The sequence below is a fragment of the Canis lupus genome, chromosome 16 (genome assembly GCF_048164855.1).
Source record: "Canis lupus baileyi chromosome 16, mCanLup2.hap1, whole genome shotgun sequence".
NCBI lineage: Eukaryota > Metazoa > Chordata > Mammalia > Carnivora > Canidae > Canis > Canis lupus.
In genome coordinates this window covers 28,675,792-28,688,087 of record NC_132853.1, presented here as the reverse complement: position 1 = coordinate 28,688,087, position 12,296 = coordinate 28,675,792, and the positions used below count along the sequence as shown (strand labels likewise).

Here is a 12,296-nt window from a genome sequence, read left to right as displayed (position 1 = left end):
GCTGATCTTGGCCGAGGTCACTCGTGCATCTGCAGGCAGCTGGCAGGTCGGCTGAGGCTGGCTGGTGTAGGATGGCCTTGGCTGGAATAACTTGGCTCTGCTCCACGTGGCCTCTCATCCTCCAGAAGGCTAGCCCAGGCTTGTTCTCCTGGTGGTGTTTAGGTCCAAGACAGTGAGTGGAAACACATGTGGGCTTTTCCAAACCTCTCCATTAAGTTTGCTGCCGTCCCATTGATCAAAGAGTCATCTGGCCAGGTCAGAATGGAAGAGGCCTATAAAGCTACGTTGCAAAGGGCCTGGACCTGGGGAGGAGGGTAATTAGGGCTGCCGATGTAACCAATCTACCACGCCCTCCAGACTCAGTTCCCCTTTTTCAAATTGAGGTGAAATTCAGATAAGATAAAATGAGCCATCTTAAAGTGAGCAATTCAGTGGCATGAAGTCCATTTATGGTGTTGGGCATCCATCACCTCTACCTGGTTTCAGACGTTTTAACTACCCCACAATAAAACCCCGACTCTATGATGGAGGTACTCCCCAGCCACCCCTGCCCCTGGCAGCCACTAGTCTGCTTTCTCTCCACAGCTTTCCCTATCCTGGACATTTCATATAAATGGACTCCGTGACCCTTTGTGTCTGGCTTCTTTGACTTAACGTGTTTTTGAAGTTCTTCCATGTTGTAACGTGTTGTCATCAGCAATTCATACTTTTTTACAGCTGAATAATATTCCATTGTGTGATTAGACCTCAACTTGTTTATCTGTTCGTCCATCTTTTTTTAAGGTTTCATTTATTTACTTGAGAGAGTGAGCAAGAGAGAGAGAGCATGAGCAGGGAGGAGGGGCAAAGGGAGAGGGAGAAGTAGACCCCCACTGAGCAGGGAGCCCAAGGCAGGACTAGATCCCAGGACTCCAGCTGAAGGCAGACACTCAACTGACTGAGCCACCCAGGCGTCCTATTCATTCGTCTGTTGATGGACATGTAAGATGTTTCCACCTTTTGGTTATGGTGAATAATGCCGCTGGAACATTCATGGACAAGTATCTGAGTACCCACTTTCCATTCCTTTGGGTACATGCCCAAAAAAGGAGTGGAATTGCTCACACAACAGTTCTATGTTTCCCTTTTCGAGGAGCCCAGTTTCCTTTCTTTTTAAAATGGAAATAATGACATTCTTGGCAGGGAGGCTCGGGGGCTTAGGGAGAGTACATCTAAGATGCTCTGCACAGAATGCAACCTCAATAAATGGTTGATATAACTATTCTTTGGTTCCTTAATTTAATCACCATTTATTGAGCCCAGGATCAGGAGTTGTGTGAGGTGCTGGATAGATATATGAATGTATAAAATATAAAATATCTATAAAACACATGTCTATATTTTTATAGACATATAAACATATCCCCAGGGTCCCCTCTAGCCCAGACTCACAATCACAATGGTTCCATCCTTGCTTCTTGCCTTATGTGTCCTTCACAAACAGAAGACAAAAGGTGCTCTCCCTCTCTCTCTCTCTCCCCGTTAGCCGATTCCCCAGGAGGCTGCGGGCTTCATCGCTCCCCACCTGAATCAGTTCAGACCACCTATTTCAGATCTGTCGGCTCTTATAAATGTAGCCACACACCCGCAAAGTGAGATAAAATGGCAATGTGATTAGTGTGTGTGTGTGAGTGCGAATGCTTATGTGTCCCTGTCTCATTCCTTTTGTAAAGATTAATACATCAGAGCAAGCACTTATGAAAGGAAGAATAAAAAAAGAAAAAACAACAACAACAACCAGGTCCAATTCTCCAGACATTCAATAACCAAATGTCACCCACATGGTAAGCAATAAAATAAAAATATATGCTTAGCGGAGGCAATATAAATATGATGTATATTTTGAAGTTGGATAACAACACGGTGGTGTAAAAATAATACCCGGTGGCAAATTCAGGAAAGCGACCTTTTTCAAACATGGTGTTCCTTTGGGCTGCCAGTCCTAAAATATCGCAGCGACTTGAGCAGTAAAGCAGAGGTTGGTTTAAATCTGACAGGAGCACCCTGGTAATGAGGGCATGGAAATTCTTGCCAGCGTTCTGATGCCAAGGCAGCATCTTATTTCCCCGCCACCCTCCCCACCCCCTCACTCCTGAGAACCTCACCTCAATCTGCCAACTTCGTCCCCTCTGCCTGTCACAATAATCCCTTACTTTTCAGAACTCCTTCCCAGACATTATTTCATTTGACCTTCACAATCTGCCTCTGAAGTTGGGAGGACAAGTATCATCATTGCCATTTTATGGATGGGAAAATGGAGGCCACACAAGTCACATTAAATCTGACACCACGCCTCCACCCTAGGGAGAGAATATTTCTTTTCCCTCTTAGGGACCATCATTGTCCTGCTCTCACGTGCATACCAAAAAAATCATTGAAAAGATGTTCACAGAAAACAAATACCTCTCTGCGGCCCAGCACAAATCGAGGTTGCTCATTACTATTTGTTTAGAGAATACAAACCAATTTTTGCATCAGCCAAATAAAATATTATTAGAAAGCTGAATCTGAGAGTGTACAGGTAAACATCAAAATATATCAAAAATAGATGCTGTCCATTTCTTAATATGCATATTTCTTAATATGCATATTTTTTGTGACCCTTAGGCACTGAGGTACAAACATTGGAGTGGTTTGAGGTCTTGAGCCTCAAAATGAGAGCTGTAGAATTGGATGCATACTATTGTTATAGAGAAGAGAGCAACCAGCTGTGTGTCTTTAGGCAAGTCAGTTGACCTCTCTGAGTTTTCTTTTTCCCCATGATGGAACATGTAGAACTAGATGACCACTAAGCTGCTTTCTAGTTGTGAAAGCCTACAATAAAATAGTAGGCTCTGAAATAAAGTATTCAGTGCTGGTCCAGGAGAGCCCTGGGTTGCTCACAGAGGGGTCAGTAAATGGACCACTGATGGAACCCCAACCTCTAATGCATTCAAGGTGGGGTGGGGCTGGGGAGTCTGCTCAAGAACAAGACGTGGGCTCTGGTCCTAGATCGGCCACTAACTCACGGTATAACCTTGAGCTTCTCCTGTTAAATGAAGAATTTGGACTAGGTGAGAATGCGAAATAAATTTCACATCACGTGCACTCTGGCTGATAGATGGGGGCTGCCTGGAGGGTGGGGTTGAGAAAAAATGAGGCTGCCTCCAACTCCAGAGGAAACAAGGACTGGGATTGATTAGTGATGTCTGCCATGGGTAAGGGAGGGGGTGGCTGTGTGGGAGTTGGCCTTCCTTGGAGGAGACTCTCACAGTAGATGGCCTCTTCCAGCTGGATGCTAATGCCCCATGAGTAGCACACAGAGAACTGGGGGTTCAGAGTCACCGATGCACAGGAAGCAGAACTTGGCTTGTTCAACTGTTTTTATATTATCCATGGCTTGGGTTTAAATAATCTGTCCCCTGATACCACTGTATTTCAGAAATTGCTACCTAAGGCAAATTTTCCACTTTTAAACTCATTTCCTGAGTCGGTCTTTTTAAACCCCACATTAAATATTGATCTGCCCTGGAGAGATCTAATTTATTTAGTAGAGACAGGTTTGACTCCACCAGAACTGTCAAACCCAGAAATGGGGCCATGCCCCTCCTGAAGCAATAACCAGCCAGGATGGTGACAGGCAAGCCAAGGACACTGGAACCAGGAGCCAGCTTCTTCCCTCTCTGTGTCAGGGATAGGACCTGCTTTCCCTGTCTCTCTCGCACCCCAGATTGTTAGGGTATCTTTGAGAACCTTTCCTACAAGGATGGACATCTGAAAGTCAAGGCATTCCTCTGTGCTGGCTGGACTCCCCAGCCTATGCTCCAAGCTCTGACCTTCAGACCCTGCAACCTCTCCCTGGAGTCCCAACTCCTGCCCAGGGAAGGTTGCACTTCCACTTGGACCTTGGTTTTAAACCGCAGCCCCTATGAGCTTTGACTTACTGTCTTTCCAAATGACAAATTGCCAGCTATCTCCTAAAGGAACCCCCTCTGTGCTTAGTAGTGTAATTCCAATGAAAAGAGAGAGAGAAAGAGAGACTCAGCTCCCCACAGCCTGAGGACACAGCCCAGCACACCAGGCTGGATGCAGCGATCCAGCCTCACCCTGGGAGCTGGCCTCTACCTTCTGCACTCCCAACACCGGCTTCCATCACCTTGCACTCTGGGCTGATCCAGCATAATTTCTCTCCATAACTTACGCTTCCAAGCACAAATGCCAAGATTCCCTTCTGGGTTTCTTAAAACATCTGTTTGGGGCCCCACAAACAAGAGTCCCTGCGGCAGGGAACACAGCCTATCTGTGGGTTAGGGAACCAAACTGTAATTAAAATCTCAATTATCCTGCCATACCTATCTTTCCTCTGTTAATTCACCCAAAAATCCCAACCAGGTAGGCAGGATTGTCATCTCCTTGGGAAACACGGGGAGACTGAGGCTCACCACCAGCCACATATGCCTGATTAAAATTACATAAAATTTAAAATTCAGTTCCTAAATCCCATTCTCCATGTGTCAAGAACTCAATAGCCCCACGTGACTACTATGGCAATACTGACAGCTCAGAATTCGAGAGCATTCCTATCATCACAGTAAGTTCTATCGGATGGGGCTGCAGGAGTAAAGTAACAACCCTGTGCTGTACAGAAGCTGAGGGCAGGGTTGGTATTCAAACCAGGCCAGGTTGTCTGCAGAGCTGGAATGCCAAACCAGTACCCTTTCCTGCTGTTGAAAGAAAGTCAAAAGGAAGGTGAGATGAGCAAGAGGTCAACCAAGAGATCTCACCAGAGTGAAGCCTTTTGGAGACAAGACGTGTCAGAGACAAGACCTTTGAGTAAGACCTCTTTCCTGGCTCCTGGTCATGTGACAGCTGTAGGCAGCATCTTGAGCGACATTGTCCTGATGCTGTCTTTACCCCATCAACAGTGTCTTCTGGGCTAGAAGTGAACGGTGGGGCTTGATCTCCATCTAGCATTTCCATCTCCTATGACCCTGGAAAGGAGAATCAAGCACACAACTGGGCACAATAGAATGGGATCTTCCCCACACTGCCATGTTCCTGAGACTCCAGGAACCATTCAGAGATGGTGAAGGTCAATCAAGGTCATTGATGGCAACGTTTTGTGCCTCACTTGCAGTTTTGATTCAATTATCATTTGTGAAACACCTGTTATGTGCCAGTCTCTGAAATCAGGCACTTTTTACATATGCAATCCAAGTAAATTCTGGAGCCCATGTGGTTCCAGAATGTCCATAAGGTAAAAACAATTTAAAATAATCCTAGTCTTGATTTGTGTCTCTCTATATTGAAAGGGATTTGAATTGCAAATCGTAGCATCATTTCTGTTTTTTCACTGTGCCCTTGTACTTACACTTTATTTTTTATTTTTTTAAAGATTATTTATTTATTTGAGAGAGAGAGAGAGCAAGAAAGTGAGAGAGCAAAGCATGAGTGGGGGGTGGTACAGAGGGAGAGGGAGAAGCAAACTCCCTGCTGAGCAGGGAGCACAATGTGGGGCTCGATCCTGGAACCGCAGGATCATGACCTGAGCCAAAGGCAGAGGCTCAACCACTGAGCCACCCAGGCGCCCCCCCTTTTTAAGATTTTAGTGCACAGAGATTTTCGGGCCCTTTTGTCAAACCCACTAGCCATTGCTCTTCCACACCCACAGCCCCAGGCACCCACTGATCTCTGCATCCTGGCTCTATAGATTTGTCTGTTGCAGACATTTCACATAAATGGTATCATAAAACATATGGCCTTCTGTGACTGGCTTCTTTTGCTTAGCACAGTATTATAGCACAATATTATATGGTTAGTAGTTCATCCCTGTCCTATGGCCAAATAATATTCCAGCGTATGGATGTACCACATTTTATTTATCCATTCGTAGACATTTGGGTTGGTCCACTTTCGGGCTATTGCAACTAGTATTATGAACATTCACATATAAGTTTTTTTCAAATATTTCATTCATTTATCATGAGAGACACAGAGAGAGAGGCAGAGACACAGACAGAGGGAGAAGCAGGCTCCCTGTGGGGAGCTCGGTCCCCCCAGGACCCCAGGATCACGCCCTGAGCCAAAGGCAGATGCTTAACCACTGAGCTACCCAGGCGTCCCTCACATAAGTTTTGTGTGGACATGTGTGTTATTTCTCTCAGGTACACACCTAGGAGTGGAATTGCTGTGTCACATGATAACTCTATGCTCAACACATTGAGACGCTGCCAAACTGTTTTTCCAGGGACAAACAAGGAAAAGATCCATACCTGATGAACATTGAAGGGGCAGGGAACATTGAAGCCCAGGGCTTGCTGCTCTTAGCAGTCCAGGAATTACTACAGGGACTGGATCCAAACAGGAGGTCACGTTCTACGTGTGGAATAAAGCCAATGCCCAGGCCCAAACCCTTGCTTCCCACACACACCACTAATTCTGCCCAGCCCTGCTGTCCCTTGGAGCTTTCTTCTTCCTGGTGCCAGTTGGCAGGTAAGACTGAAGTTGTGGCAACTGAGATTCGTTACCTCCCCACGCAAAGCACTACATGTTCAGCTCTCCTGCAGTCAGCCATCTTGCCACTCACCTGAGCAGCCAGCTTGCAGCAGACACAGGACTTGGGGTTCTGGGGAGGGCTCCCTTGGCTGCCATGGAGCTTCCTAAGATGGAGCCATGTGTCTTTTTTTTTTTTTTTTAGTTATTATTTATTTGAGAGGAAGAAAGAGAATCTCAAGCAGACTCCCCACTGAGCACAGAGCCTGCCATGGGGCATGATCCCATAATCCTGAGATCATGACCTGAGCCAAAACCAAGAGTTGGATGCTCAACCAACTCAGCCACCCAGATGCCCCCAAACCATCTGTCTTCTGTTTTAGAATTTCAAAGAAAGTAAGCAGTGGGCTGCTCAATTTTATTGCTACAGTCGAGAGGAGAAGAGTTGGAGTGAGGGACTCCATCTTAACAGCTGCAAAAAGCTGTCTCTCTTCATGGCACCACTCAGACCCCGGGCTTTTTAATCTACTGCTGAGCCCTCTGTCTTCCGAGACTAGGGTCTCAGCTGTGAGGTATGGCCTAATCAGGAATCACAACTGTTCACACAAAGATCTCAAAAGTTGCTGAGAAAAGGCCCACCTCTCAAATCTCCTTACTCACCTGAGGTGACGGACAAGCACCCAGCAGTGGGGAAGAGAAATGCAGTCAAGGAGAAGCCCCTCCTGCCACAGGATGAGCAGGCCAGCCACCTGTGCTTAAAATGAAAGCAAAGATGCACCAATCTGCCAGAGCCTGCCACCACCACTCTTGTTTCCTGCCTGGCCTCCTGTGACTTGCCCCACCCACAGCCTCACCTGGATCATCCCAAGCTCTCTGTCTAAGGCAAGCTGACCAACCATTCCAGTCTTCCCAGGACTGAGAGGGTTCCTGGCATATAGAACTTTGGGTTTTCAGAGATAGTCCCAGTCAAACTAGGGCTAGTCACTCTAGACAGTGACATGTGGATTGCATCTCTAAGAGTGGCTGCCTATTTGAAGGACTGAGGAGTTACAAAGTCTCCCAAACACCCTTTGGGTCATCTTAAGCTTCTGACTTCAAGGGTGAAGCCTGAGTTTGGGGAAGTAAGGGTAGTACAAGCAAAGGCAATGGATTTGCATGCACAGCACTGAAGTGTCACTCCACACCTCCACCCAGCCCCTACACCTAAATCCATGCTTCTGGGGGATCCCTGGGTGGCTCAGCAGTTCAGCGCCTGCCTTCGGCCCAGGGCATGATCCTGGAGCCCCGGGATCGAGTCCCACCTCAGGCTCCCTGCATGAAGCCTACTTCTCCCTCTGCCTGTGTCTCTGCCTCTCTCTCTCTCTCTCTCTCTCTCTCTCTGTGTGTGTGTCTCTCATGAATAAATAAATAAAATCTTAAAAAAAAAAAATCCATGCTTCTCTCCAGCCATGTGACAGCCACTCACACTGCCAAGCTCTGCCCAGCATGCCATTTCCAAGCACATTATTCTTCCTGACCCTATCTTTTTTAAGATTTTATTTTGTTATTTATGTCAGAGACAGAAACAGAGAGAGATAATGCTAGAGCATGAGCAGAGGGAGAGGCAGAGGGAAAGAGACTCAGGCAGACTTCCTGCTATGAGTGGAACCCGACACGGGGTTCAATCCCATGACCCTGAGATTGTGTGACCTGAGCCAAAACCAAGAGTCAGGCACTCAACCAACTAAGCCATCCAGGTACCTCTAACCATCTGTATCTATTGAGTAGAAAAGGTAAGACTGAGGTTGTGACAGGTGGTGTTGGTTACCACCCAACAGCCACACTCTCTGATGGAAGCTCAGATCTTGGATAACCAAGGTGCTCAGCTGGTTGAGTTACGTTTATTGCTTTCCTCTTTGTCCACAATTGGTTTAGGATAGGTCAGCAGCCCATGTCTGTCCAAAGAGATGTCAAAGAAAATTTGCTGGGGGGATTCGCAAAGGGGTTTCCTCTCTGATAAACAGGAGGCTTGCAAGAAAAGCTGTGCTACTTTTTTCCTTCGTTGGAAGTCATTGAGTGATGACACAATTCTGGAACTCCTGCAGCCATCATCATGTGACCATGGGCTGTGAGGGGGTGGTGAGGAAGAAGGGGAATAGGAGACAGAGATACCAACTAAGATCTGTCATTGGTGAGTTACTGAACCTATCATCTACTTCAGATGTCTTGTTACGTGAGAAAAAAATAGTCTCCTCAAAGAAGTTAACATAATAGTCATCATGTGGCTTGCAGCTGAAAGCTCCCGAGAGAGGAGAAGCAAGCTTGAAACCCTGCTGTGGGGAATACCAGGAGAGGACACTTAGACTTTCACCCCGTCTCCAGCTAGGGCATCTATCTAACCCAACATGGACATATGTGCATCTGAGCTCTCCAAGACAAGAAATGCATGCAAGCTTCCTGCCTCTTCCTCGAGTACTTCCTCATCATCATCCCAGGATGACAGCTGGAGGGCCTTGGGGCCACCCCTATGGGACCTCCCAGCAAAGGGGGCCAGCCCCTCCCTGCAAGTCCCTTCCTTTGGGGTGGGATGGTGGTCAAGAGAGGGAGCTCTGGAGTCCTGCTGTATATCTTAGGCTAAGTACTTACTTTCTATGTCTCAGTTTCTTCATCTGCCATGGGGATAATAGCAAGTAGCTCACAAGGTTATTGTGGATGAAATGTCAAGTGCATCTGACATGGTATCATGGGTCCCCAAGACCACTCTCAAGTTCAGTGATACACTAGAACTATTTGCACAAGTGAGAAAAGCTATTATACACCTGGTTACAGTTTATTACAACTACTCAATGCAGATTTAGATTGGCAAAAGTAAAAGGAGCACAGGGCAGAGTCCAGGAGAGACCAGCCATAAGCTTCCAGTTGTCTCCTTCCAACGGAGCTGTAGGGACAATGTTTAATTTTCCCAGCAGCAATGTATGACAAGACGTATGAAGTACATCAGCCAGCGAGGCCCCGAGTCTTGGTGTGCAAGGTGTTTACTGCTGGTTTATCACCTGCCTTGGAGCATCTCCGTGGCCTCATTCATTCAGCCTCTAGCCTCTCCCGAGGTCAAGCTGATACAGCTCAGCAGCCCACCTACCCCCTCCACAGTGAATCACATCGTGAGGTTAACTGTCTGTCCTAAGGCCCCAGGTAAACGAAAGGCAGTCTTATCAGACAGCATATCACAAGGGTTTAGAGGTTATCTCCTGGGAGCCCGTCAGGGGTCCCTATAGAGGGTCTCTGCCTCTCTCTCTCTCTCTCTGTGTGTGTGTGTCTCATGAACAAATAAATAAATAAAATCTTTTTAAAAATTAAAAAATAAAGAAACTTCTAAAAAATATATTTTATTATCTATTAGGGAGACATACACACACACAGAGGCAGAGACACAGGCAGAGGGAGAAGCAGGCTCCATGCAGGGAGCCCAATGTGGGACCTGATCCTGGGACTCCGGAATCACACCCTGGGCTGAAGGCAGAAGCTCAACCGCTGAGCTACCCAGGCCTCCATTCCTAATGGAGGCAGGGAAAAGAAAAGGGACATTTATTAGCCCCCTCAAGCCCCAAGCACAGTGTTTGGAAGGTCATGATCAGGTCCCCTCTCAAACATCTGCCACCAAGGTCCCCAGGTTATCATGCCCCCTTGGGATTCCCTGGCTTGCCCCCATCTGCTGGGCACACTCCAGGCTGTCCAGGACCTTCTAGAGTGTTGGGCCAGAACTAAGCACAGAGCACTCCCAGTGTGGTCTCAGAGGCACCACCCCAGGGCAACATCTCCCCATCTCTTCTCAGAATTCCCGTGAACACCACCAATCCTGTGCAGCCCTATTAACACGCTGAACCTACAGTAGACTCAAAGCCTTTTCCACATGAATTAGCATAAGAGCCAGTTTTCTTGTCAGTTGATGTTTTTTTTAAGTGAGCCCTATGTCCGATATGGGGCTTGAACTCACAACCCCGAGATCAAGAGTCATGTACTCTACTGATTGAACCAGCCAGGAGCCCTAGCAGTTGATTTTTTAAACCTTTTCTTATATTTGACCAATCTAAGTTCTTCATTTCAGATACATTTGTACACACACACACACACACACACACACAGACACGTGTCCTTTACAAGGTCTAAAGGTATAGGAATCCTCCGCCCAAAACAGTCCTTTTTCCCAGAGCTCACCTCAGCGATATCAGTATGCTCAGCGCACCTACTCAAGGAGGACTTAGCAGATATTCATTAAGTTCCAGAAATACTGCATGTTGGTTAAAACAAGCAAGGTCTCTAGAGTTAGTCATTCCTAGGCTCACATCTCAGCTCTACTATGTACCAGCTGTGTGACCTTGGGCTCCGTAGCTTCTCTGAGCAGTGGCTTCCTCCAAGTCTGAAAGTGAAGGATTGTAGCCATATGTGCCCTCAAGGGGCCAAGCCTAGGACCTGGAATACAGCACATTCTTGGTAACTAAGCTGGTAGCAGTCGTGGTAATGTCACTAGTGTTTACATTATTACTACTTCAGCTACACCTTCCAAGGTAGAAAGTCTGAAGGTAAAATAGGGGTGCAGCTCTTCAGGGTGGATGGTGATGGATGAATATAACTATTAGCAGTGGGTCACAGGGTCCTTTTGTGAGATGCAGCATGAGGATTCCAGATGTTCGAATCTTGTTGGGAGAGATTCTATGGAACAGGAGGCAGATGGGGCTGAAGGTGAATGTCAGAGGGTCTGGCACAGGGTATAGATCCCTGGCTGGGAGGACAGAGGCCTGGCTCTGCTCAGGTGTTGACTCTGGCCTCCAGGCACCTTCTGTTGTTTAGGGGACAATCCCTGTTGCATTTTGGGGGGGGGGACCGGAGAGAGGATATGTGACTCGATGAAACAGAGTCTCATTGGAAACAAAAAGGCAGAGTGAACGTTAAGGAAGCCCCAAGTCACCTCTGTGACAGTCTCGATCCTCCAGAAGAACAGGTCCAGGAAGGGCCTGATGTGGTTCCAAAGGGGCAGCAGGATGATGAGCACAGATGCCAGACTTGAAGTACAGTCCTGCCGCCTGCTAGCTTGGAGAGCTTGGGTGAAGGACATAACCTCCCTGAAGTCAGCCTCCCCCTGTGCACAATGGGGAAGTAACACTTGCAACCAAAGGTGCCTGTAGAAGTGGGTAGGATGGTATGTGTGTCCACTGCCTGATAAATGTCTGGGCACTGTAACAATTCCTGCTCCATGGGTCAGATGGGAAAACCAGCTGCCCTGGGCACCTGGGGCATGATCCCAGGGTCTTGGGATGAAGTCCCACATCGGGGTCCCCTCAGGAAGCCTGCTTCTCCCTCTGCCTGTGTCTCTGCCTCTGTGTGTCTCCCATGAATAAATACATAAAAAGCTTAAAAAAAAAAAAAAAAAACAGCTGCCCTGCCCTACAACCCACCTCACAAGTGTCGCACCTCAGTGCATCCTCCTGCATCTGCACACTGAGCTCTTAGGGCCCCACCCAGAAGAGCCCGAATGAGCTCTGTCCACCTGTGGGGCCAGACCGCTGGCTAAGCGCAGACGGAAGTTCAGGTCCGCAGAGGCAGCAAAAAAAGTGAGCTAGGACGGTCTAACGAGGAAAGCAGACGAAGAAGCCCATTAGGTGAGGATCTGAATTACAAAAGTACTCAAGAGACCACTGGGTGCATAGGCAGACGATCAACCCCTCTCAATGGACCTGCATCAAGTAACGACCCGGAGAGCCTTGAGTCATTGGAAAAAAAAAAAAAAGTAAATCTGTTCAACACATGAG

At 47.4% G+C, this 12,296-nt stretch overlaps 1 long non-coding RNA gene across 1 annotated transcript; it reads right to left on the bottom strand.

Annotated features, from left to right (window-relative positions):
- Positions 1-1,957: 1,957 nt before the first annotated feature.
- Positions 1,958-7,266, bottom strand: LOC140607476 (uncharacterized). The gene is made up of 3 exons (XR_012009476.1): positions 7,171-7,266; positions 4,803-5,009; positions 1,958-2,043 (listed from the first exon to the last, which is right to left on the bottom strand). It is a non-coding gene; the product is annotated as an uncharacterized lncRNA (long non-coding RNA).
- Positions 7,267-12,296: the final 5,030 nt, after the last annotated feature.